The 21,840-nt window shown below is 41.7% G+C and overlaps 1 long non-coding RNA gene across 1 annotated transcript in view; it reads right to left on the reverse strand.

Annotated features, from left to right (window-relative positions):
* Positions 1 to 1,600: 1,600 nt before the first annotated feature.
* The window catches only part of LOC141091728 (uncharacterized), a 35,647-nt gene continuing 15,407 nt past the window's right edge, over positions 1,601 to 21,840 (reverse strand). The window contains exons 2-3 of the long non-coding RNA XR_012232563.1: positions 17,680 to 17,795; positions 1,601 to 2,834 (exon numbers count right to left, since the gene is read on the reverse strand). This is a non-coding gene — a long non-coding RNA (uncharacterized lncRNA). The remainder of the gene's footprint in view (positions 2,835 to 17,679; positions 17,796 to 21,840) is intronic.

A 21,840-nucleotide genomic window follows, 5' to 3' on the forward strand; every position in this document is an offset into this window, starting at 1 on the left:
AGGAGACCAAAATTTATATTTTTGGCCACCAAGGTAAATGCTATGTCTAGTGCAAAATAAACACATCTCATCACCCCAAAAACAGCATCCCCACAGTGAAACATGGTGGTGGCAGTATCATAGGGATGTTTTTTGGCAGCAGGGACAGAGGAAATGGTCTGAGTCAAGGGGAAGATGGATGGTGCAAAATACATGGTTATTCTTGAACACAACCTGTTTCAGTCAATCAGTGATTTGAGACTGAGACGGAGATTCACCTTCCAACAAGACAAACGCCCAACGCATATTGCTTAAGTAACGCTCGAGTGGTGTAAGGGGAAACGTGTAAATGTTTGGAGTGGCTGAGTCACAGCCCAGACCTTAATCCAATGGGGAATCTGTGGTCAGACTTGAAGATAGATGGTTTCATCTGGTGAACAGCAATGTGGAAAGTTCATAGACTTATCCAAAGTGACTTGCAGATGTAATTGCCACAAAAGAGGCTCTACAAAGTACTGACTTTAGGGGGGTTAATAGTTATGTAGACTGATGTTTTCAGTTATTTTGTCCTATTTGTTTTTTGCTTCACAATAAAAGGAAAACAAATCTTCACAGTTGTCAGCATGTTCTGTACATAATGTACATAAACTGATGAAAACTTGCAAAATAACAGTGAAATTCCAGGATGTGAAGTAGCAAAACATGAAAAATTGCCAAGGGGGTGAATACTCAGTATATACCTCACACATAATGTGTGCAATAAATACAAAAATATTTAAGCATGAAGAAGTTGCACATGTGCGACCTGTAGCAATTCTGTCACTGGGCTCCATACAGACAGATTGTAGCCCACACTCACAGCTGCGCTCGCCTGCGGGCACACGTAGCCTCCAGCCCTGACAAGAGAATCAGCCGGAAGATTACACAAGTGTTACTGAGAGCAGATAACAGCACGGTATTACAGAGCGCTGCATCACAGCCGATTACACCGGGTGACACACAGAGGAGAACACTCCGGAAACCATACAGAATAGAGCACAATTGTATCAAGACATTATAGCAGTTCTGCAAAGATGATTGGTCGAGACCAGCTCACCTATTTTTTCCAAGATCATAAAAACAATAAAGCAAGATCATAAAAACAGAAAATATCAAAATCAAGAAACAAAGACTGAAAAAAAAAATAAAAATAAAACATGAAAAAAAGAAAAAGAATCCAAAAGAAGAAGTGACATCATCTTAAATCTCAACAGTGAAACACCTTCTGGAAAACAAGTGGCGAGATTCTTGTGGAGGATCGGAATCTAATACTTTCCAATTTAATGCGTCTCATAATTAATCATGAAGAGACAAAACTTACTGAAATGCATTCGGAAATCAGAATAACCTAAAACAACCTGTAGCAACATCCAAACAATGCAGAATATTGAGGTTTAATGTCATGTTTACAGTCTGTCGCCAAACTTGAAGATTCTATCAGGACCAGGAAAAAGGATACATTTCAATGAGACATTAATGACTATAATTTGTGACAAATATATTAATGGGGTGGGTGGTCCAAACCCCCTAGACCACCTAAATCCATTTTAATACGAGTCCCTTCTCGTGAAATGCCTGTTGTAATCCGCACGCCAGCTTTAGTTCGTCTGATCAGGATTCCATCGATCGTGCTGCCAGTGATACTGATCCTTTTGAATCTTCTCATGATCTTTCTTATCATCGCAAAACCAACCATCGTTCACATTCAAAAAAAAGGAAAAAAAGCGGAGGACACAAGCACGCCACACGTGTCAGGAAGGACTTCCCCCACAGGAAGGATTTTCTAGTCTGAACTGTTCCATAAATGTTTTAAATTTGTCTCAACCCTCATTCCCAACCACATAGAAGCACTTTCATATGGTCTCAGCTTTGATCAATTTTGATCTTTTTGGGACTCGGTTTAACATTAGATTCATCAGAAATCACACCGATAAAAAACACTTTTTTGCGCAAGATCAAACAGATCCGAACCTTTTATTTTTCAACTGTGAATGAATTTTGTCTCAATTTTTCAGAACAAATGTCACTCATGTGCCTACAGGATTCGGACCACCATGATTCAACCCAAAGGGATTCCATAGAATACATAGAAGGCACAAATTCCATAATAGGCACACATTTTCATACTAAAAATCCTTTTTTTCGCCCTGTACAGTCCAGGGTTGACTATAGATCACTTTCAGGAAACCATGGAGAGGAAATTAAAAAAACTGGATGTGAACCTCAAAACAAGTTTCATCATCGCAAGAAGCTAAAAGCATATCCGACATCACCAATAAAAGGTGGGCACGGTGGGAATGTTGTAGTAATGGACACTATTCTTTATTAATCGTAAATTCTATCCATGTTGGAAGATGTATTCTTTATGAGAAACTTCCACAAAATCCCAAAATTCATTGCCAAAGGGAAACCTATATTATTATTGAGTTGGGTGTCTCTCTTGGAACCCTTACTAAATCTCAAAAAAGCTATCTAATAGTGAAACATCCTATTTGATCTCTTCTACATGTCTTCCAAAGTGTTATGCCGAAGGTGACGGGCTTCAAGAGTGGACCCTCTGGACTGTGGTACCAAACTTTCCCCGAGCGAGCATGCCAGGTGGAACCAACCTCTATACAGGGACAGGCTCAGGGACCTCAAGCACCACGACTGCCAGGAACAGGGGTCGGCTTAGGTAGACCTACAGGAACTGAAGTGGGACGAGATGACTGGGAGGAATTCTGGAGGAGACGGGTGACCAAGAGGAGCGGGTATGGTCGAGTGCTGAGGAAGGGAAGGAGCAGGACACCAGGAGGGCGCAGGACTGGAGCAGGCTTCTGGAAGAAAGAGAGGGAGACACACGAGGTTAACAGACAAAATGGCTAACGGTAGCAGGCGGTGGCTAGGAGTGGCAAGCGGCAAGCAAAAGCAAGCTGGGGCAGACTGAAACTAGCGGATGCAAGCAGGGCCTAAGTATAAAGTTAGGAATTCAATAGTCAGGCGCCTCCACTAAGGGAGGGCGACCTGAAATACCTGGTGGCTATCTCCCATTGGTCCGCAGGAACTGCCGGGTCAGGACACACAGGGAGATAAGATCAGTGAGGGAGCACGCGGCCTGGCCCTAAAGCGCATGCATGCAGGCACAGTGCGCGTGGCAGAGGGAAGTGGGGGAATGCGCCGGGATGCTGCACGTCGGGGCACGGAGAGACAGGAGGCACGTGGCAGAAAGGGTGCAGCGGCGGACCCTGGGCCGGAGGCAGAGACCAGGGAGCAGGCAGCGGCTGACCCCGGGCCAGAGGCGGTGAGCCAGGAACTGGCCATGGAGCTTGGCAGCAGCACTAACACAAAGGTACATAAAGCAATTGGTCCACCTCCAATTGTCTCAGGTATAGGTTCCATCACTGAACACCATAGTGAATAGCTTGATTCTTTATTAGAACCATTATCTCAAACGTTTCCTGGTTTCCTCAAGGATTCCAAAAACTTTTAGATCGACTTGCTAATATTACCTGTCTTAATGATTTTTCTTGGTTAAGATAAGATGTTAATGCCCTATATACTTCAATACTGCATGATATTACATTACTGCTCTCGAATTTCATTTATCTAAATACAGTAATTATTCACCAGATTTGTATTTTTATGTCACCCAGGTAGCACAATTCTCACTGACTCACAATTGTTTCTCATTTGATAATTATTTTACATTGCAGGGGGGTCTCAATGGGCGTGAAATACTCACCTTCTTTGGCAAATCTGGTAATGTCCTTCTGCAAAGAATGTTATCTGTGTGCACATAACACTTTTGTCTGACATTTATTCTGGTATGGAAGGTACATTGACGACCTTCTTTTCATCTAGAGGGGCGATGTATCTGTCATACCAGAAATCATTATAGCCAAGAAAGAAACTAACCGGACAACACACTGTCCCCTAGTTTATATCATTCCAATAAATTCCATAAAGCATGGCTACATTTCTCATGTTTTTATAGATGTGGTGGCAACCATTGTAGAACATGCCAATCTCTGAACATTTATCCGACATCTCTTCTCCAACCAGTGGACATCGGACGGTTTCCCATGCGTCCAAACATTTTATCACACACCATGATCCTTGTGCAGACTCTTTCAAAGTATTCGGCATCAAATCCAAGAGAATGAGAAATCAGTAGACGCCTACGGACCTGCGAGGGGTTTTGGATCCACAATCTTGTCACTTGTTTTCCAGAAGGTCTCAATGCGCAAAAAGAAATCATGTTTCACCATTGAGATTTATGGTGCTGATGAAGTCACTTCTTTTGGATTCTTTTTCTATTTTTTTTCACATAATTTATGTACATTTTTTCATTCTTTGTTTCTTAATTTTCTTGATATTTTCTGTTTTTTCATCTATTCGTATTTCCATATTTTTAATCATGTGATCTACTCGTGTTTTCATCATTGGTCACCAAATACAACTTAAATCCCAGGAGACGATATGTTCATGAAGCTCAGATATAGAACGCCTGTGTGCATATGAAAAGAGTTGCTCTGATCATGGTTTAATGTTGTGAGTTCATTTTCCCCTTCACCATTGAGGTCTGATGAACTCCCTCTTCTGGTGAAGGAAGGTAGCGAGGCTGATTACCAAGCACCTGGGTATGATGATGATGACTGGGTGAAGGGAATTGCTGACTGGATATAAGGCAGCCGACGCCCTTCTGCCTTGCTGGTGACCTCTCTGAGAGATTCTAGGAGACCAGTCTGATTCCTGCTCCTCAAAAGCTAAGTTTTCTGCACTGCTTTTTGCATTCGTGTTTTGTTTTGTTTTGCCTTGTTTTTCTGAATTTCTGCCATTCCCTGCTGGGGTGAGTTGAATTCCTTTTTGCTCTGTCTTCAGAAAATACCTGAGTGCTGATATAGTCTTTTTGAAGCCTAGCGTCTTCAGGGCCTTTTTCCCTATCAGCCTGTTGGCCCTTGTTTTGATAGGGTTTTTGGCGGATTGCAGACAGCAGTTTTTCTATCTTGTCCTATCTAGTTAGCTAGGGCCCCATCATTTGCTCAGCCTATCTTTCTATCTGTGTGAGTGTTTTTTCATCTTGCTTCACCGTCATTATATGTTGGGGGCTGCCTATTGCTTTGGGGTCTGCTCTGGGGCAGTTTAGATTTCCCTTTCTGTCTTTAGGCTATGTAGTTCTCCGGCTGTGATCGAGGGGTCTAGGGCACCGTAGGAACCCCCCACGGCTACTGCTAGTTGATGTTGATAGGTTCAGGGGTCTGCAATCCGATAGCTGCCAAATTCTCTGGTTTTCTGGACTTAGCTAGTATTTCTGTTTTTGCCTCCTACGGTGACTCATTCATAACAGAATCACCAGCCATACCGCAGATCCTAGGGTACTCAATAGCAGGAAAGAATTGTAAAAAAAAAAAGTGTGTATATTCTTTCCTCTATAATTTTTTTTTCTCTCAATGGAGATAAAGCAATTGTCTGATCGTGTGGAGCAGCTCGCTGCGGAAGTGCGGGGAATTTCCGCCTACCTTGCTCATTTACATGCTGCTGAACCAAAGATCCCTACTCCTGATGTGTTTTTTGGGGATCGGTCTAAATTTTTGAATTTCAAAAATAATTGTAAATTATTTTTTGCCTTGAAGTCTAACTCATCAGGGAGCTCCGTGCAGCAGGTTAAAATTGTCATCTCTTTGCTGCGTGGCGATCCCGAGGATTGGGCATTTTCTTTGAAACCAAATGATCCTATTCTGACTAATGTGAACGCATTTTTTCAAGCCTTGGGGTTCTTGTATGACGAACCTAATGCTATTGATCAGGCTGAAAAGACCCTGCTGGCATTGAGCCAGGGTCGAGATTCTGCAGAATTGTACTGTCAAAAATTCCGAAAGTGGGCGGTCCTTACTACCTGGAATGATAATGCCTTGGCAGCTCTCTTTCGGAAGGGTTTGTCAGAAGCCGTAAAAGATACTATGGTGGGATTTCCTGTTCCTTCTGGTCTTGACGATTCTATGTCATTAGCCATTCAGGTTGATCGGCGTTTACGTGAACGCAGGACTGCACGAGAGGTGTTGCCACCTGTTGAACAAGTGTCTGAACCTATGCAATGTGATAGAGTTTTGTCCAGGGAGCAACGTCAGGAGTTCAGAAGGTGTAATAAGCTGTGTTTTTTTTGTGGAGATGCCTCGCATATTATTTCTGTCTGTCCTAAACGAGAGAAACGTTTTGCACACACGTTTTCTGTGGGTGGTGTTCAACCTAAGTTTCTTCTGGCAATTTCTTTGATCTGCTCCCTGTCCACATTTTCCGCCATGGCTTTTGTGGATTCGGGAGCAGCCTTGAACCTAATGGACTTGGATTTTGCTAAACATTGTGGATTTCCGATGACACCTCTGCGGACGCCTATCCCTTTGAGAGGGATTGATGCCACTCCTTTGGTGAAAAATAAACCTCAGTTTTGGACCCAGGTGGTAATGTGGGCCACCCCAGACCATCAAGAAAATTGCAGATTTTTGGTGTTGCATAATTTGCATGATACCATTGTTCTGGGGTTTCCCTGGTTACAGATTCATAATCCAGTTTTGGATTGGAAATCTGTGTCTGTGGTGAGTTGGGGTTGTCGGTGTGCCTTTAGTGAGGCTCCGGTTTTTTCCACCTCTCCTCAGTCGCATGATGTTCCTGACTATTTGGCGGACTTTTATGATGTATTTAGTGAGAATGAGTCTGCGTCTTTGCCTCCTCATAGGAGTTATGACTGTGCAATTGAACTGAGCCCGGGGTGTAAATTTCCCAAGGGTCGGCTCTTCAATTTATCTGTACCCAAGCACGAGGCTATGCGATCCTATATTAAGGAGGCGTTGGAGAAGGGTCATATTAGACCATCCTCTTCACCCTTAGGTGCTGGGGGGTTTTTTGTGGCCAAAAAGGATGGTTCATTAAGGCCTTGTATTGATTATCGTGCCCTCAACAAAATTACTATTAAATATCAGTATCCGTTACCCCTGATTTCGGATCTATTCTCCAGAGTTAAAGGTGCTTGCTGGTTTACCAAGCTTGACCTCAGGGGGGCGTATAATCTTATCCGCATTAAGCATAGGGATGAATGGAAGACGGCGTTTAATACTCCGGAGGGACATTTTGAGTACCTGGTGATGCCTTTTGGGCTCACTAATGCCCCTTCTGTCTTCCTGTGCATCATGAACGACATTTTCCGAGACTTTGTGGATAAATTTTTGATTATCTATCTGGATGATATTTTGATCTTCTCCAAGGATTGGGATTCTCATGTGGAACATGTTCGGACTGTGTTGCGGATCTTGAGGGAGAATGCCCTGTATGTCAAAGGATCGAAATGCCTTTTTGGGGTACAGAGGATTTCTTTTTTGGGATTTATTTTGTCTCCGTCAACTATTGAAATGGACCCGGCCAAGGTACAGGCCATTTATGATTGGGTTCAGCCCACTTCTTTGATGGCCCTCCAGAAGTTTTTGGGTTTTGCTAATTTTTATCGGAAATTTACAGCAAAATTTTCTAGTATTGCCAAGCCATTGACTGATCTGACTAAGAAGGGTGCTGATGTGTTGAATTGGTCTCCAGAGGCTGTTTCTTCCTTTCAGGAGCTGAAGCGAAGATTCACTTCTGCCCCGATTTTGCGGCAACCTGATGTCTCACTCCCGTTCCAGGTAGAGGTGGACGCTTCTGAGATTGGTGCAGGAGCTGTTTTGTCCCAAAAGGATCCTGTAACATCTAAAATGAATCCCTGTGCTTTCTTTTCCCGAAAGTTCTCTCCATCTGAACGTAACTATGATGTGGGGAATCGGGAACTGTTAGCCATGAAATGGGCATTTGAGGAGTGGAGACATTGGTTGGAGGGAGCTAAACATCAAGTCGTGGTCCTCACTGACCACAAGAATTTGATTTACCTGGAGTCGGCCAAACGCTTGAACCCTAGACAGGCTAGGTGGGCCTTGTTTTTTACATGTTTTGATTTTGTGGTCTCTTTTCTTCCTGGTACTAAGAATGTCAAGGCTGACGCTCTCTCTAGGAGCTTCTTTGCTGATTCTCCTGTGGTGACCAAGCCTGCTACCAGCTTAGGCGAAGGGGTAGTTCTTTCTGCCTTCTCGCCCGATTTGAGACGTGCTCTGGAAGAGTTCCAGGAGGACAAACCTGAGCGTTGTCCCAGGGGAAAGCTGTATGTTCCTGACCAGTGGAAGAAGAGGGTGATGTCTGAAGTTCATTGCTCTGCATTGGCTGGTCATCCAGGTATTTTTGGTACTAGAGATCTGGTGAGTCGCTCTTTTTGGTGGCCCGCCTTGTCTCGTGATGTCAGGAATTTTGTGCAGTCCTGTGGGACTTGCTCCCGGTCTAAACCTTGTTCTTGCTCTAGTGGGTTGTTGATGCCTTTGCCGGTCCCCAGGAGGCCATGGACCAATATTTCAATGGATTTCATCTCTGATATGCCTGTCTCTCAGAGAATGACTGTTATTTGGGTGATTTGTGATAGGTTCTCTAAGATGGTTCATCTTGTACCACTCCCTAAGTTGCCATCTTCCTCTGAGTTGGTGCCCCTGTTTTTGCAACAGGTGGTTCGCTTGCACGGGATTCCTGAGAACATTCTATCTGACAGAGGAGTTCAGTTTGTGTCTAGATTTTGGAGGACTTTCTGTTCCAAGCTGTGAATTCAGTTGTCCTTCTCCTCTGCTTTTCACCCTCAGACCAATGGGCAGATGGAGAGAACAAACCAGACGTTGGAGTCGTATTTGAGATGTTTTATTTCCGCTGATCAGGATGATTGGGTTTCATTTTTGCCCTTGGCCGAATTTGCTTTAAATAATAGAGCTAGTTCTGCCACTTTGATGTCACCTTTTTTTTTGCAACTTTGGGTTTCATCCTCGATTTTCTTCAGGGCAGGTGGAGCCTTCTGTCTGCCCAGGTGTTGACACTGTGGTGGAGAGAATGCACCAGATCTGGGACCAAGTGGTGGATAAGTTATCTCTCTCCCAGGAAAAGGCCCAGCGGTTTTCCAACCAACATAGGACCATTGGTCCCCAGTTTAAGGTTGGTGATATGGTTTGGTTATCATCAAAAAATATCACTATGAAGGTGGCTTCTCCTAAGTTTAAGCCTAGATTTATTGGACCTTACAAGATTTTGGAGATTATTAATCCGGTCTCTTTTCGTTTGGCTCTTCCTGTCACATTTAAAATCCATAATGTGTTTCATAAGTCCTTGTTGAAGAGGTTTGTTGAACCAGTAGTTCCTGGGGTGGCACCTCCGGACCCTGTATTGGTTGAAGGTAACATGGAATATGAGGTAGAGAAGATACTGGATTCCCGTCTGGCTAGACGGAGACTCCAGTATTTGGTTAAGTGGAAGGGTTATGGTCAGGAGGATAATTCCTGGGTCTCTGCCTCTGATATTCATGCCAAAAGATTGGTGCGTGCCTTTCATCGGGCTCACCCTGATTGCCCTGGTGGCGTGGATGAGGGTTCGGTGACCCCTCCTCAAGGGGGAAGTACTGTTGTGAGTTCATTTTCCCCTTCACCATTGAGGTCTGATGAACTCCCTCTTCTGGTAAAGGAAGGTAGTGAGGCTGATTACCAAGCACCTGGGTATGATGATGATGACTGGGTTTCGGGAATTTCTGACTGGATATAAGGCAGCCGACGCCCTTCTGCCTTGCTGGTGACCTCTCTGAGGGATTCTAGGAGACCAGTCTGATTCCTGCTCCTCAAAAGCTAAGTTTTCTGCACTGTTTTTTGCATTCGTGTTTTGTTTTGCCTTGTTTTTCTGAATTTCTGCCATTCCCTGCTGGGGTGAGTTGAATTCCTTTTTGCTCTGTCTTCAGAAAATACCTGAGTGCTGATATAGTCTTTTTGAAGCCTAGCGTCTTCAAGGCCTTTTTCCCTATCAGCCTGTTAGCCCTTGTTTTGATAGGGTTTTTGGCGGATTGCAGACAGCAGCTTTCCTATCCTGTCCTATTTAATTAGCTTGGGCCCCATCATTTGCTCAGCCTATCTTTCTATCTGTGTGAGTGTTTTTTCATCTTAGTTCACCGTCATTATATGTTGGGGGCTGCCTATTGCTTTGGGGTCTGCTCTGGGGCAGTTTAGATTTCCCTTTCTGTCTTTAGGCTATGTAGTTCTCCGGCTGTGATCGAGGTGTCTAGGGCACCGTAGGAACCCCCCACGGCTACTGCTAGTTGTTGTTGATAGGTTCAGGGGTCTGCAATCCGATAGCTGCCAACTTCTCTGGTTTTCTGGACTTAGCCAGTATTTCTGTTTTTGCCTCCTACGGTGACTCATTCATAACAGTTTAATCTATCAATTTCAAGATCGTGGATTAAACTTTGGAATTTTAGGAGCTAGATTTCTTCCACTTTCTTCAAGTTTTATTATAGTAGTTATATTCATGTACATAGGAGCAGTATTATAGTAGTTATATTCTTGTACATAGGAGCAGTATTATAGTAGTTATATTCTTATACATAGGAGCATTATTATAGTAGTTATATTCTTATACATAGGGGGCAGTATTATAGTAGTTATATTCTTATACATAGGAGCATTATTATAGTAGTTATAGTCTTGTAATAATAATAATAAGCTTTATTTATATATCGCCAACATATTCCGCAGCGCTTTACAGTTTAACAGTTTCAAAACACAAGTCCTAAGTAACAACGTTAACAATACAATAATTAAAGCAAAATAATCCGCCCCTGCTGGTGAGAGCTTACACTCTACAATGAGGTGGGGGAGATACAGAGGACAGGGGTGTATTTAAAATGGTGTAATTACAATGACGGTCCAGCCATCTTGAGGGAGTGAGGGATGGATGGAGATGGTGAATGGGCTACACACGCACACTTACACATAGAATGACTGATTAGTGAACGTGATAGGCCGCTCTGAACAAATGTGTTTTGAGGGAACACCTGAAACTATGCAAATTGTGGATAGTCCTAATTTCTTGGGGTAGAGCATTCCAGAGGATTGGCGCAGTGCGGGAGAAGTCTTGGAGTCGGGAGTGGGAGGTACAGATTAGTCCCGAGGTTAGTCGAAAGTCGCTTGCAGAGCGCAGCGATCGGCTAGGCCGATGGACAGAATTGAGGGAGGAGATGTAGGGGGGTGCTGCACTGTGGAGAGCTTTGTGGGTGAGAACAAGTACTTTGAATTGGATCCTATAATGAATGGGCAGCCAATGTAAGGACTGGCGAAGAGCGGATGTGTCCGAGTACTGATTAGCCAGATAGATGACCCTGGCTTCTGCATCAAGTATGGACTGGAGAGGGGAAAGTCGAGTAAAGGGGAGGCCAATTAATAGAGCGTTGCAGTAATCCAGGTGGGAGAGGATCAATGCTACAGTGAGGGTTTTTGTTGTTTCCATGGTGAGAAAAGGGCGGATTTTAGAGATGTTCTTTAGGTGTTAGCAGCAAGAGCGGGCAAGAGATTGTATATGGGATGTGAAGGAGAGATTGGTGTCAAGCATAACACCCAGACAGCGCGCCTGCTGCTGGGGTGTTATTGTGGTGCCACCCACGGAGAGGGAAATGTCAGATTTAGGGAGGTTAGTAGATGGTGGGAGCATAAGAAGTTCAGTTTTGGAGAGGTTGAGTTTCAGATAGAGAGCGGACATGATATTGGAGACTGCGAACAGACAGTCACTGGCGTTCTGTACTACAGCGGGGGTAAGGTCGGGGAAAGACGTATATAGTTGTGTGTCATCAGCATAAAGATGGTACTGAAAGACAAATCTGGTGACAGTCTGTCCAATTGGGGCCGTGTAGAGAGAGAAGAGAAGGGAGCCAAGGACTGAGCCCTGAGGTACCCTGACAGCTAGAGGAAGAGGAGATGAGGTGGAGCCAGAGAACAAAACACTGAAGGAGCGGTCAGAAAGATAGGAAGAGAACCAGAAGAGAGCAGTGCCCTTAATGACTAGTGACTGGAGCCTAGAGAGTAGGAACTGGTGGTCACCAGTGTCAAAAGCTGCAGATAGGTCGAGAAGAATGAGCAGAGAGTGGTCACCGTTACGTTTTGCTGTCAGAAGATCATTGGTCACTTTGATGAGTGCAGTTTCAGTCGAATGTAGGGGGCGGAAGCCGGCCTGTGAAGGGTCTAGAAGGGAGGGAGTGAGTGGAGAGGTAACGGGTAAGGCGGGAGTAAACTAGGCGCTCCAAAAGTTTAGAGATGAAGGGGAGATTGGAGACTGGTCTGTAGTTGTTTGTGCAGGATGGGTCGAGAGCGGGTTTCTTTAGTAATGGAGTAACGATGGCATGTTTGAAGGAGGATGGGAAAATGCCCAGGAGAGGGAGAGATTAAAGATTGCAGTTAGGTGAGTTGTGATGACAGGGGAGAGATTGGAGGAGATGTGAGGGAATGGGGTCGGTAGTGCATGTGGTCGGACGAGAGGAAGAGAGGAGTCTGGAGACTTCTTCTGTGATGGGATCAAATGTGGAAAGTGAGCCAGGGGAGATGCAGGAAGGCATGGGAGTCACAGCACTTCGTGGTTGCGAGCAGATTTCCTGATGGATATTATCTATTTTTTCTGTAAAGTGGGAGGTGAGGTCATCAGCACAAATGTCTGTGATAGGGGCTTGTGCTTTTGGCCTGAGGAGGGAGTGAAAAGAGTCCTTGGGGTTGTTGGCTAGTGAGGAGATCAGGGTGGTGAAGTAGGTCTGTATGGCGAGGTGAAGGGCAGAGTTATAGGTTCTTAACATAAATTTGAAGTGGATGAAGTCTTCTGGTGTGCGGGTTTTTCTCCATAGGCGTTCAGCACTCATAGAGCATTGCTGGAGAAGTTGAGTTTGCGATGTGAGCCAGGGCTGTTTTACTCTGTGCTTGGAGGTTCTGAGGGTGAGTGGAGCTACTTGGTCAAGGGTGCTTCTAAGAGTGTCATTGTAGTGATGAACAGCTTGATCAGGACAGGAAAAAGAGGAGATTGGGGACAGTGATGAGTGTAGGGAGTCTGAAAGTGTCTGAAGGTTAATGGCTTGTTGATTTCTGACTGTGTGGTAGGTAGGAGTGAGCTGGGGTGTGCGAGGATTTATGAGCTTGAAGGTGAGAATGTTGTGGTCAGAGAGGGGAAGCGGTGAGTTATTTAGGTGGGAGATTGAACAGAGCCGGACAAAGACCAGATCAAGGGTGTTACCGTCCTTGTGTGTCTCAGAGGTCGAAAGCTGCAAGAGGCCTAGAGAGGTGGTTAGTGATAGAAGCTGGAATGCAGATGTGGAAGTAGGGCTGTTAATGGGGTGTTGAAGTCTCCCAGGAAAAGGGTTGGTAGTTCTGAGGACATGAAGTACGGCAGCCAGGCTGAAAAGTGGTCAAGGAAGTGGGTGCGAGAGCCTGGGGGCCAGTATATGACTACTACTCTGAGGGAGAGGGGACGGAAGAGCCTGATGGTGTAGACCTCAAAAGAAGGGAATGAGAGTGATGGGACTGGGGGGGATGACCTGGAAAGTGCATTGTGGGGACAGGAGTATGCCGACTCCATCACCATGTCTGTTTGTGGGTCTCGGGGAATGAGAGAATTGTAAGCCACCATAGAAAATGGCAGCAGGAGAGACAGTGTCAGAATCCTGAATCCAGGTTTCAGTGAGGGGCAACAGATTAAGAGAGTAGTTCAGACAGAAGTTGTGCAGGAAAGGAAGCTTGTTACAAGCAGACCGTGGATTCCAGAGGGTACAATTAAAAGATGGAGATGAGGGAATGCAAGTAATATTAATAAGATTATTATGGTTTCGATATGAGGTAGGGTAGGGGTTGAGGTTAGGGGATGGTGGACCAGGGTTGGGGGAGATGTCACCTGAAATCAGTAGGAGTAGGAAGATAAAGAGCAAATAGTTGTTGGAATTGTAAGTAGTTTTTTTCTGCAATGTGTTTGGGCAAGATGGGCTGAGGTTTTTCAGGAAGGTGAGAAGTGCATGGGAGCTGTACATGGGAGAGGGAAGTATAAAGGTGCTGATGTGTATGAGTCTTGATGGAGGGGGATGGGGTGGTGAATGCGGATGGCAAGGGAACACAGGAGGATAGAAATAAAAGACATGGTTAAAAAGGAGAGCAAAGTGTGGATTACCTGACTCCTGCCCTGACTAACTGCCATGGATAACTGGCGTTTGCTTGATGCTTAGCTTCTGTGATGCTTTGCTTATTGGATGCCTGCGTGCACCCCACACTGCGTGCTTCCCCTTAGGAACTACTACATATATAGGCCACACTACAGGGTCAGGAGAGGGGGATTGTGGGAGCTGGTTTGGGGTAATTTGGCAGCTGGGGCCAGCACACCAGGGGGTGGTTAGATGATCAAAGGCACTAGACCAGGCTGCATCTATATGCTACAGCAACTTCCACCTGATAAGATCTAGAGAGGCCTCAGTCATGGATATAAAGCAGGTGAACAACTGGCTACGTCGATGGTGCCGTCAGCAACGATTTGGATTTCTGGATCACGGAGTGAACTACTTATACGATGGACTACTTGCTAGAGATGGGGTGCACCTTACGAAGACTGGTAAACATGTATTTGGAAGTCGCCTTGCTACACTTGTAAGGAGAGCTTTAAACTAGAACAACATGGGAAGGGAAGCAAAAGACCAGAAAAAGCCATACACCTGACAAATGCTATTGAGAACTCTGCTATTAGAAGTGGAAAGGAAGAACAAAGACGAAAGAATCTAATTAATAAAAATATTGGAGAAAGAGAAACCAATCACAAACTAAAATGTTTCTATACTAATGCACAAAGCATGGGCAACAAACAAGGAGAATTGGAACTACTAACACAGGAAAAGAAATATGATGTCATTGGAATCACTGAAACTTGGTGGGACAATACACATGATTGGAATACAAGACTAGAAGGATACAACTTATTTGCAAGAAACAGACTTGATAAACGAGGAGGGGGTGTCGCATTGTATGTTAGAAACGCGTATATCTGCACAGAGATTGAAGCTTCAGAGACTGGGAGTTCTGTGGAAACTGTTTGGGTAAGAATACAAGGACAGAACAATGGAAAGGACACCATTGTAGGCATTTACTACAGGCCGCCTGTGCAAGCTGAAGCTATGGATGAACTCTTTATGCATCAAATGGCCAAGTTCTCCAAAAAATATGACATAGTTGTCATGGGAGATTTCAACTATCCAGACATTTGTTGGGAATCTCTCTCAGGCAAAACTAACAGGTCAAGGAAATTCTTATCCTCTCTTGCTGACAACTTTATCTTCCAAAAGGTAAGGGAGAAAACAAGGGGAACTGCTACCTTGGATCTAATCCTTATAAACAGGGAGGAAATGGTTGAGGAGGTAAAAGTGGCTGGGACCCTAGGAGGTAGCGACCATGCTATTTTAGAATTTTGGATAACTAAAGGCGGAAGACCTGTGAAGACTCAGACGTCAAGGTTAGATTTCAGAAAGGCAGATTTTAAGGGATTCAGAAAGAGAATTGGAGGAATCCAATGGCTGGATATCCTTAAAGACAAAAATGTCCAGGAAGGATGGGAATTCTTGAAAAATGAAATTCTCAAAGCACAGTTGTTAACAATTCCGAAAAGAGGGAAGAATAGGAAGCAGTTAAGGAAACCAGGATGGATGAACACAGAACTTAAGCACATGCTAAAAAGGAAGAAAAAAATGTTTATAAAATGGAAAGAGGGAGGCATATCTAAAGAAGAATATAATGCTGTCTGCAGAACCTGCAGGGCACAAATCAGATTATCCAAAGCTGAAAATGAATTGAGGCTTGCAAGAGATGTCAAAAGCAATAATAAAGGATTTTGGGGATATGTCAAAAGTAAAAGAAAAGTCAAAGATGCTATAGGATTTTTACAGGATGATAATGATGAAATGGTAGGACAGGATGTTGAGAAGGCTGAACTTTTAAATTCCTATTTTGCATCTGTTTTCTCTCAGAAAGGAAATGTAACATCAACTGTTATTCACTGTCCTATTAAGGGAATAGAAGAATCCAGGATATCTATAAACAGAAAGATAGTGAGGAAACACTTAGCTAGCCTAAATGAATTCAAGTCTCCAGGTCCAGATGAATTACACCCCAGAGTACTGAAGGAGATAGCAGAAGAAATTTTTGAACCCCTCTCTATAATCTTTGAAAATTCTTGGAGAACAGGAGAAGTGCCAGAAGACTGGAGAAGAGCAAATGTTGTTCCTATCTTCAAAAAGGGGAAGAAGGTGGACCCAGGTAACTATAGGCCGGTGAGTCTGACTTCTATACCAGGAAAGATCTTTGAACAAATTATTAAACAACATGTATGTCAATACCTGGATAAGAATGAAGTGATTAAACAGAGTCAGCATGGGTTTGTAACTAATAAGTCATGTCAGACTAACTTAATTTCCTTCTATGACGGTATCACTGATTGGGTGGATCAAGGAAATGCTGTAGATATAGTATATCTTGACTTCAGCAAAGCATTTGACAAAGTCTCTCATACAATCCTTATTGAAAAAATGATTAAGTATGGAATGGACAAGGCAACTGTTAGGTGGATTCATAACTGGCTTAGTGATCGGACCCAAAGAGTGGTCGTAAATGGCTGCACATCCAGTTGGAAGAATGTCTCAAGTGGGGTACCACAGGGCTCTGTCCTGGGCCCTGTATTGTTCAACATCTTTATCAAGGATTTAGATGAAGGAATTGAGGGTAAACTGATTAAATTTGCTGATGACACAAAGCTAGGAGGGATAGCTAATACTAGAGAAGAGAGAGAGAGGATTCAAAAAGATTTAAATAAACTGGAGAAGTGGGCAGCAACAAACAGAATGGTTTTTAACAGGGAGAAATGCAAAGTACTACATCTGGGCAATAAAAATGGAAAAAGCATATATAGAATGGGAGGAATAGGGCTAAGTGACAGCACATGTGAAAAAGACTTGGGTATACTAATAGATCACAGACTGAATATGAGTCAACAGTGTGATGCAGCAGCAAAAAAGGCAAATGCAATTCTAGGATGTATTAACAGAAGCATACAGTCTAGATCACGTGAAGTCATTATTTCCCTCTACTCCTCTTTGGTCAGACCTCATCTGGAATATTGTGTCCAGTTTTGGGCACCACATTTTAAAAAAGACATCAACAAACTGGAGCAAGTTCAGAAAAGAGCGACCAGAATGGTGACCGGTCTGCAAACCCTGTCTTATGAGGAAAGGTTGCAGGATTTGGGAATGTTTAGTTTGCAAAAGAGAAGACTGAGAGGAGACTTAATAGCTGTCTACAAATATCTAAAGGGCTGTCACATTGTAGAAGGATCAACTTTATTCTCATTTGCACAAGGAAAGACTAGAAGCAATGGGATGAAACTGAATGGGAGGAGACACAGATTAGATATTAGAAAAAACTTTTTGACAGTTAGAGTGATCAATGAGTGGAACAGGCTGCCACGAGAAGTGGTGAGTTCTCCTTCAATGGAAGTCTTCAAACAGAGGCTGGACAGACATCTGACTGGGATGATTTAGCGAATCCTGCTTTGAGCAGGGGGTTGGACCAGATGGCCCAGGAGGTCCCTTCCAACTCTACGATTCTATGATTCTATGATTCTATGATTCTAAAGCAGTAAGCATTAGATACAGTGCAACAAATGAATTATACCAAAGCTTTATCAGGCACATTAAAATATGTCGCAAAATGGTAAAGCAGCAGAAGACAGGCAGCAAGCAGAAGTATGGAATTGTACCATTTGGATATATTGCAGCAGAAATGACAGCCAGCAGAGGTGGGGAGTTGTACCATTCAGGCTGCTTGCTAACAGTGAATGGAGTGAATACATGCAGGGGTGGATCAGTTGATTACCTGTGTGAAGAGAGATAAATGTTAATTCTTTTCCATAGATAACAGCCGCTTGTTTGATGCTTAGCTTCTGTGATGCATTGCTTATGGGATGCTTGCATGCTGTTCCCCACACTGTACATAGGAGCAGTATTATAGTAGTTATATTCTTGTACATAGGAGCAGTATTATAGTAGTTATATTCTTGTATATAGCGGACAGTATTATAGTAGTTATATTCTTGAACATAGGGGCAGTATAATAGTAGTTATATTCTTGTACATAGGGGCAGTGTTATAGTAGTTATATTCTTGAACATAGGGGACAGTATTATAGTAGTTATATTTTTGTACATAGGGGCAGTATTATAGTAGTTAAATTCTTGTACATAGGAGCAGTGTTATAGTAGTTATATTGTTGTATATAGGAGCAGTATTATAGTAATTATATTCTTATACACATGGGCAGTATTAGAGTAGTTATATTCTGGTACATAGGGGGCAGTATTATAGTAGCTATATTCTTGTACATAGGGGGAAGTATTATAGTAGTTATATTCATGTACATAGGAGGAAGTATTATAGTAATTATATTCATGTACATAGGAGCAGTATTATAGTAGTTATATTCTTGTACATACGGGCAGTATTATAGTAGTTATATTCTTGTATATAGGGGACAGTATTATAGTAGTTATATTCTTGTACATAGGGGCAGTATTATATTAGTTAAATTCTTGTACATAGGGGCAGTGTTATAGTAGTTATATTCTTGTATATAAGAGCAGTATTATAGTAATTATATTCTTCTACACATGGGCAGTATTAGAGTAGCTATATTCTTGTACATAGGGGCAGTATTATAGTAGCTATATTCTTGTACATAGGGGGAAGTATTATAGTAGTTATATTCATGTACATAGGAGCAGTATTATTGTAGTTATATTCTTGTACATACGGGCAGTATTATAGTAGTTATATTCTTGTACATAAGGGCAGAATTATAGTAGCTATATTCTTGCACATAGGAGCAGTATTATAGTAGTTATATTCTTGTACATAGGGGCAGTATTATAGTAGCTATATTCTTGTACATAGGGGGAAGTATAATAGTAGTTATATTCTTGTACATGGGGGCAGTATTATAGTAGTTATATTCTTGTAAATAGGGGGCAGTATTACAGTAGTTATATTCTTGTACATAGGGGGCAGTATTATAGTAGTTATATTCTTGCGCATAGGAGCAGTATTATAGTAGTTATATTCTTGTACATAGGGGGCAATATTATAGTAGTTATATTCTTGTACATAGGGGCAGTATTATAGTAGTTATATTCTTGTATATAGGAGCAGTATTATAGTAGTTATATTCTTGTACATAGGAGCAGTATTATAGTAGTTATATTCTAGTACATAGGGGCAGTATTACAGTAGTTATATTCTTGTACATAGGGGAAGTATTATAGTAGCTATATTCTTGTACATAGGGGCAGTATTATAGTAGTTATATTGTTGTACATAGCAGCAGTATTGCTGTAGTTATATTCTTGAACATAGGGGCAGTATTATAGTAGCTATATTCTTGTATATAGGGAGCAGTAATATAGTGGTTATATTCTTGTACATAGGGGCAGTATTATAGTAGTTATATTATCGTACATAGGGGCAGTATTATAGTAGTTATATTCTTGTACATAGCAGCAGTATTGCAGTAGTTTTATTCTTGTACATAGGGGCAGTATTATAATAGTTATATTCTTGTACATAGGAGCAGTATTATAGTAGCTATATTCTTGTACATAGGGAGCAGTATTATAGTAGTTATATTCTTGTACATAGGAGCAGTATTATAATAGTTATATTCTTCTACATAGAGGCAGTATTATAGTAGTTATATTCCTGTATATAGGAGCAGTATTATAGTAGCTATATTCTTGTACATAGAAGCAGTATTATAGCAGTTATATTCTTGCACATAGGAGCAGTATTATAGTCGTTATATTCTTGACCATAGGAGCAGTATTATAACAGTTATATTCTTTTATATAGGGGCAGTATTATAGTAGTTATATTATTGTACATAGGGGCAGTATTATAGCAGTTATATTCTTGTACATAGGGGCAGTATTATAGTAGTTATATTCTTTTACATAGGGGGCAGTATTATAGTAGTTATATTCTTGTACATAGGAGCATTATTATAGTAGTTATATTCTTTTATATAGGGACGGTATTATGGTAGTTATATTCTTGTACATAGGAGGCAGTATTATAGTTGTTATATTCTTTACATAGGGGGCAGTATTATAGTACTTATATTCTTGTACATAGGGGCAGTATAATAGTAGTTATATTCTTGTATATAGGAGCAGTATTATAGTAGTTATATTCTTGTATATAGGTGGCAGTATTATAGTAGTTATATTCTTGCACATAGAGGCAGTATTATAGTAGTTATATTCTTGTACATAGGGGCAGTATTATAGTAGTTCTATTCTTGTACATAGGGGCAGTATTATAGTGGTTATATTATTGTACATAGGGGGCAGGATTATAGTTGTTATATTCTTGTTCATAGGAGCAGTATTATAATAGTTATATTCTTGTACATAGGGGCAGTATTATAGTAGTTATATTCTTATACATAGGTGCAGTATTATAGTAGTTATATTCTTGTACATAGGGGGCAGTATTATAGTAGTTATATTCTTGTACATAGGGGGCAGTATTATAGTAGTTATATTCTTGTACATAGGGGCAGTATTATAGTAGTTATATTCTTGTACATAGGGAAGTATTATAGTAGTTATATTCTTGTACATAGGGGGCAGTATTATAGTAGTTATATTCTTGTACATAGGGGGCAGTATTATAGTAGTTATATTCTTGTACATAGGGGGCAGTATTATAGTAGTTATATTCTTGTACATAGGGGGCAGTATTATAGTAGTTATATTCTTGTACATAGGGGCAGTATTATAGTAGTTATATTCTTGTACATAGGGAAGTATTATAGTAGTTATATTCTTGTACATAGGGAAGTATTATAGCAGTTATATTCTTGTATATAGGGGCAGTATTATAGTAGTTATATTCTTGTACATAGGAGCAGTATTATAGTAGTTATATTCTTGTACATAGGAGCAGTATTATAGTAGTTATATTCTTGTACATAGGGGCAGTATTATTGTAGTTATATTCTTGTACATAGGGCAGTATTATAGTAGTGATATTCTTGTACATAGGGGGCAGTATTATAGTAGTTATATTCTTGTACATAGGAGCAGTATTATAGTAGTTATATTCTTGTACATAGGGGCAGTATTATTGTAGTTATATTCTTGTACATAGGGCAGTATTATAGTAGTGATATTCTTGTACATAGGAGCAGTATTATAGTAGTTATATTCTTGTACATAGGGGGCAATTTTTATTATAAACCAAACATAAAACAATTATAATAAAACAAAAATCATCCAGTATTACAAAACACAAACCACTTAGGTAATATATACACAGCACTACATAATCAGATCATATTCATAAATAAATTAAAGTGTCCACACCTGGGGATAGAAAAAGAAAGTTAGAAAAAAAAAAAAATTATCATATTTTTCTAACTGAATTTTACGTTTCTCCATAACGTTATGTTTCTCGGACTCCTTCCAACTTCCAGTGATTTTATCCACCGGAGTTCTGACATAACCTGATTGGCGGCAGCGGTGTGATCGAACAGCTCATTGTGTAGTGACACCAGGGTTCTCATGTGCCAGTGATAGTATTTGATGACACTGATTATAATGTACATCGTCTCTCTGTTGATGTCACTAACAGTGGAGGGGACACCATAGATAATGTCGGGATACTTTAGGGTCCGCAGTCTGGGGATTTTTAGATTATCTGACACTTCCTCCCAGATCTTCCTCCCTCCCCAGCAATCACATATAAAGTGTTCCATAGTCTCCTCCTGCAGACAACCAAGGGGACAATTCCAATCAGAGACGCACAGATGTTTCAGGTTCCCTCTGACAAAGAGCCGACTATGCAGTGAAAGCCAAGTGACATCAAAC

Source organism: Dendrobates tinctorius, unplaced genomic scaffold (genome assembly GCF_039654945.1).
Source record: "Dendrobates tinctorius isolate UK_male_01 unplaced genomic scaffold, ASM3965494v1 ptg000055l, whole genome shotgun sequence".
Lineage (NCBI taxonomy): Eukaryota > Metazoa > Chordata > Amphibia > Anura > Dendrobatidae > Dendrobates > Dendrobates tinctorius.